Genomic DNA, 6,000 nt, shown 5'->3' with positions numbered 1-6,000 from the left:
AAACCTTTGTGGCATCCTCTAGATGGAGTAGCTCCATAACCTTTCCTCCCTCAGCCCCCGTACTGTCTTTTTGAGTCCTTGGTAAGGCATAAGGCCATATGCTTAAACAAACCATGTGTTTCTGACCTCCAGGTTGCCAGGCTACAGCACATTGAAGCATGCAGACTTCTTTATCTATCTGACTTTCTGCTGAGACTGTACAGGAATACACGTACTATACACTCATGAGACAACACACACACAGTGTGCCCTCCAGCTGGATGTTCCTGCCAACAAGCCTTTTCTCACATTTTACTGCATGCCAATATTTAGCATTTAAAGGAGAACTCCTGGCAATTTTTAAGTTAATCTCGATCGCTATACGTATGTGAGTACTGTCGATAGCAAAAAAACAAAACGAGCCGAATCGGTGCTAGCAACACGGAGCTGCTGCAGCTAATGCCCAGAGCTCACTTTGCTAAAACGGCAATGATGGGGGCATAAGATAAACAGTGCCTTTGTACCTCTTAACAGACACAAAATGCAGTTAAAATGTCTGTGCAAGACATGACTTGTCCTCCGGAGGACATCCACCAGACTCATTGGATCGTTGTCGGCCGCGGGAGGCGAGGAGGGCGGGAAGGAAGCCGAGGCAAGGGTGCCGGACGGGCCTGCTAGCCCGGCTAAGCACTGCAAAGACTCCTACTCACCAACGCCAGATCCTTGTCACACACAACAGATGAGCTACAAATACACACGGAACTGCTGCGTGATGATTACCACAGAAGCCTGGCTGAACCGGGCTGAACACACTCCCGGACGGCAGCTAGCAGCACGAGCTAGCAGGATGTCTGAGTTGAAAACACATCTTGTTGTCAGGTAAGAGCCCCGTTCATGTTGCACAGACATTTTAATTGTATTTTGTGTCTGTTAAGAGGCACAAAGGCACTCTTTATCTTATGCCCCCATAATTGCCGTTTTAGCAAAGTGAGCTCCGTGTTGCTAGCACCGATTCGGCTAATTTCTTTTTCTACTGACAGTACTCGCATACGTATAGCGATCAAGATTAATGTAAAAATTGGAGTTCTCCTTTAACAGTTTCTTCAGATCATTTCATTGATAAATCCCACAGTTACAGGCTGGCTTTATCACATCTGTGTTTTAATAAACACTGTTAAAGTCGATTAAAGTTAAGATTGTCAAAGAAATTTCATCCCAGCCTTAAAGCGGCACTAATCAATAGTTTTATATTAAATGTGTGAAAGGGGTAAACCAACTTTTCAGTTCCCTTCTATGGTTTCTAGCCTCTTTTTGCGCTTTGTTTTGGATTTTCTGGCTCTCAGCAACCTCATTTCCAACAGCAGCAGGCAGCTGGCTCCAGTGAAAAAGCTCTGATGAACCCAGTGTACTGTACACTAACGGCTGGTGAACATAGTGAAGTATTCAGCAGATTTAGAGCCAGATATCTCCTACAGGCTTTGGCGGAGACTAAACCAGTCGGCTTGCATTCGTCGAGTGGACACAACTACAAATACATGCTAATGTTGCTCCGTGTGTGCTGGATGGCAGTATTATGGAACCAACGTAACTTCTAGAAAAAGGCCCGCCCTACGAAGCAGCTCGATTGGTTGGGGTTAGGCATTGACCTTGAGTAGTTAAGGTTAGGATAGCCAATTGGTCAGGGGATAGGATCTGAACAAATCGGTTTACGTTACCTTGCGTAAGCATGGACGCCTGGCCAATAGTATAGTGTGAACGCTATTGAAGGGCGGGCCTTTCCTAGAAGTTGCATAGGTTCCATAATAACACTGCTGGATGTGTAAATAGGCAACTGTTTGCTAACAAGTTCACCATAATAACTTTGTACGGTGATCATTTGTGTTTGCAGTGTTTCCATATACCCCATGTTGCCAAAAAAGTCAATTAAAGCAGCTTTAAACGCGTGTTATTTGTATTTTCAAATAAATGTTAAATAGTTTGAATGATTTGATTTGTCCGAAATGTATAGTGTCAAGATATTAACATGTATTACATTACATCTGAATTTCAGGAAATCTGCATTCAAGCAGAAAAGAAACATAAAACCGGAAGTCTTGTTGTAGAAATAACAAAGAACATTTTTTGTATTGGTAAAAAAGTTATAGGCAACTGTTTTCAGTTGTTTACTCAGTGCTTACAGATTAACAGTGCAGTGTCTAAATGTCAGTCTCTGTTGTGTACATACGATGTTTTAATAAATGTTGCAAATAGAAATGTACTGCTGTTTATTAATGCCATATATGTTCTATCATTTGGGGAAAAAATAAACCTTTCACAAAGTATGACAGTATTACCAGGGTTTCCACGCGGTCTTAAAAAGTCAAAACTGCCTAAATTAAAAATGTTGTCCTTAAGTCTTAATTTTGCTAAGGTATTGTGTTCTAGGTCTTAAATCATTTTTAATCATTCTTAAGTTTCCTACATCCATGAAAGACTATATCTAATGCTCATTGAAATGCTCCTGCAGCGCTTTGAATGTTATTTTTTAATTATTATTAGTTCCTACTGTTGCTAGTCCAAATATAATTCACTCCATTACAACTACAAATGAGACCAACATGCAACTTATATTACAGCCAATCAGCTTTTGAGTTATTAGCGCAAGTATTTTTCGGATTGTACCACCGACATAAATGTAGACATAGATTTTATTCTTCAGCTATGGGGGAGTGCAAGTTTAGCAATACCTGGCTTGAAAAAAACTGAATTTAGGGCTTGATTAAAGCCAGTTGCTAACTACGTATTAAACTGGGAACGCTGCATGGGTGTACAGACGCTGGAGCCTCATGCAAAAAGTGAGAAACATCTAACTGAAGGCTTTCCAGCAAACGACAGCCATCAGCCAGTTCTGCCAAGTATCTGGCAGCTCTAGTCTTTTTTTTATTTATTTTTTTGTCTTGATATAGGTCTCAAATTTCATTCATAATGGTCATAAAAGGATCTTAAAAAGTCTTAAATTTGACTTGGTGAAACCTGCAGAAACCCTGATTACATGTATTTTCTGCCACTTTATTGAAGCTAAATGATGCTTTCACTGAGTGAAATATTCAAACTCAAGATGCATTAGCTGCACCATGGCCATCAAATGGGAAATATTCTTAACTAGACCAAAGTTTAGTGGGTTTTACAAATCCTCTTCAACACCATATTTGTCCCATTTGCAGGTGTGTACATTTTAAAGGTCCCATGGCATGAAAATTTCACTTTGTGAGGTTTTTTACATTAACATTAATAAGAGTCCCCCCAGCCTGCCTATGGTCCCCCAGTAGCTAGAAATGGCGATAGGTGTAAACCGAACCCTGGGTATCCTGCTCTGCCTTTGAGAAAATGAAAGCTCAGATGGACCGATCTGGAATCTTCTCCTTATGAGGTCATAATGAGCAAGGTTACCTCCCCTTTGTCTGCTTTGCCCTCCCAGATAATTTGGCCCGCCCATGAGAGAGAGAGACATCAACAAGCAAAGTGGCAGTTGGTCAAGGCCACACCCCCACCCTCCACCTTGCCCCCCCCCTCTCTCCTCCTCAATAGCATTTAAAGCTACAGACACAGAAATGGCACATTCTAAGGAAAGCTAATTATGGGACTGGCTGTAGTGGCTGTAATTCTGCACCAAGACTGAATTTTGGGAAAGAGACTTCAGATACAGTATTAGGGGACCACCTACGCCAATATAAAAGAGACTTCAGATACAGTATTAGGGGACCACCTACGCCAATATAAAAGCATCCAAAAAGCAGCATGCCATGGGACCTTTAATCTGGTTAGAAAAGCACAAACCAGGATGTAGTGTAATCCCATCCTGGTCTGCAGCATTGTGCAGCCTGTGGTTCTTTATGTGACTCAGAGGCTGCTTGGTTGGCACTGGGGAGGGCTTGGCAAACAGTCAGCAGCTTCACACTGTGTGTCGGCTCTGGTATCCACTAGCAACCTTTCAAGTCAAACCCCTATTTCTATAAAAGACAGAAAAAATCTCTACCCAACCCTTTTGTCACTTTGATTTGACTTTCTGTAATTGACCTTTGGACCCCTAGTTAAATTGGTAAGTTGTGCAGCTGGAAGGTTCATTACTGCGTCAAATGTGTTGACACAAAGCAACCTTTCTGCACAGGCATTAGATCAGTGTGTTTTTTTTTACCTTTCTAAGCAGACAGTACTTCAACTCTGCATGGAAACAGTTTGGCCTGCTTTTCATTTGCCAAACAGACTTAAACAGAGTTTAACCACCTGCATAGTCACATCAATCAATGTGACAAGCCTATCACAGCTATACAGCAGTAAAGAGAACCGTAGAAACCTTAAAGGTCCCATGGCATGAAAATTTCACTTTATGAGGTTTTTTAACATTAATGTGAGTTCCCCCAGCCTGTCTATGGTCCCCCAGTGGCTAGAAATGGCGATAGGTGTAAACCGAGCCCTGGGTATCCTGCTCTGCCTTTGAGAAAATGAAAGCTCAGATGGGCCAATCTGGAATATCCTCCTTATGAGGTCATAAGGTGCAAGGTTACCTCCCCTTTCTCTGCTTTGCCCGTCCAGAGAATTTGGCCCACCCATGAGAGAGAGACATCATGGCTTTCAAACGAGCAAAGTGGCAGTTGGTCAAGGCCACACCCCCACCCTCTCTCTCTTCCTCAATAGCATTTAAAGCTACAGACACAGAAATGGCACATACTAAGGAAACCTCATTGTGTGACTGGCTCTAATGGCTGTAATTCTGGCTGAATTTCAGGAAAGAGACTTCAGATACAGTATTAGGGGACCACTAAGGTCTATATAAAAGCATCCAAAAAGCAGCATTTCATAGGACCTAACAGGCAAAACAGCTGAGATTGATTCTTAAAGGACAATTCTGGCAAAATGAACCTAGAGTCGACCGAGTCGACCGTTCTCTGTTTTCATGCTAATCGAATGTGTCTCTAGCTTGAAACAAGATAGTGCGAACCGCTTATGACCATATAACACAAGTCGTCGAGGCATGGGTAAAGTAAAAAGAAATCGCAATTTCTATACCACTAACAAGGCTCAAAATAGCACCACACTTCCACGGTAGCATAATAAGGGGTCCTACATGTAAACCGAAGCATTGAGAACTTTGTAAGTGTACAGACAGTTTATTAAAAAGATAGATTATAAAGACAGTAGCGTTCACGTATACAAGCAGGCGCCATCTTGGGAAAACAGTCATGACCAGTCGAACGACGAACGCCGTGTAATCAGTAACATAGCTCAAGCACTTATGTTAAGTCACTTAAGTTACTTATTTTGCAGAGAGAAAGGATGACAGATCGGGAGATGGACAGACCGGTTAGCCATCTCCCAGTGTCCGCTGTCTTCCCGGCGGGGAGTGAAGCAGAGGGACCGTAGGCTCTGTTCGGTTCTGCCGCTGATCGAGCAAACGCTGTTTGTTGTGGGTATCATAGCATACCCGGTTTCCCTTGTTGAATGACGAATAGATTATCGGCGCCTGCTGGTATGGAGAGTTATTTCCTCTCATGCAGGTGCAGAACGTAATTTAGTGAAAAGTACTTGGCCGACGGCTGTAGTCTCTGCGATCTGTTCCAGTGCTCATTTTTTTTTAACAAGACAAAGACAACGAGGGCCAACGTGAGGCAACGCCACTGTCGGCCATCGTCACCACTAATCCCTGGCCGCCGGCTTGGTGTGTCAGGGCCTCAACCACTGTGAGGCAAGGAAGGGGGGCTCAATTTTCGCCCCGTTTGTATTGTTTTACTACTTACACAATTATTTGAATAAATATATTATTACATGATTTACAATACACAGCGTGTTTTTTAATGATGTTTTAGGTTGGGGGACAAGCCTCAGATGGGGTAGGTCCCCCGCGATTTACGCCTATGATTATTCACCATTTACAATATATGACTGCTTTGAAGGATGTGCTGATTCACACACAGTTACATACAACTGTATAGGAAGCTGACAGTCAGTTTAGGTCAACTGTGTTCAGAGATTTAAGTGTCATCC

The sequence above is a fragment of the Perca fluviatilis genome, chromosome 4, assembly GCF_010015445.1.
Source record: "Perca fluviatilis chromosome 4, GENO_Pfluv_1.0, whole genome shotgun sequence".
NCBI classification, from domain to species: Eukaryota; Metazoa; Chordata; class Actinopteri; order Perciformes; family Percidae; genus Perca; species Perca fluviatilis.
The sequence above is the reverse complement of the archived record's forward strand: the minus strand, read 5'-3'. Positions refer to the sequence as shown.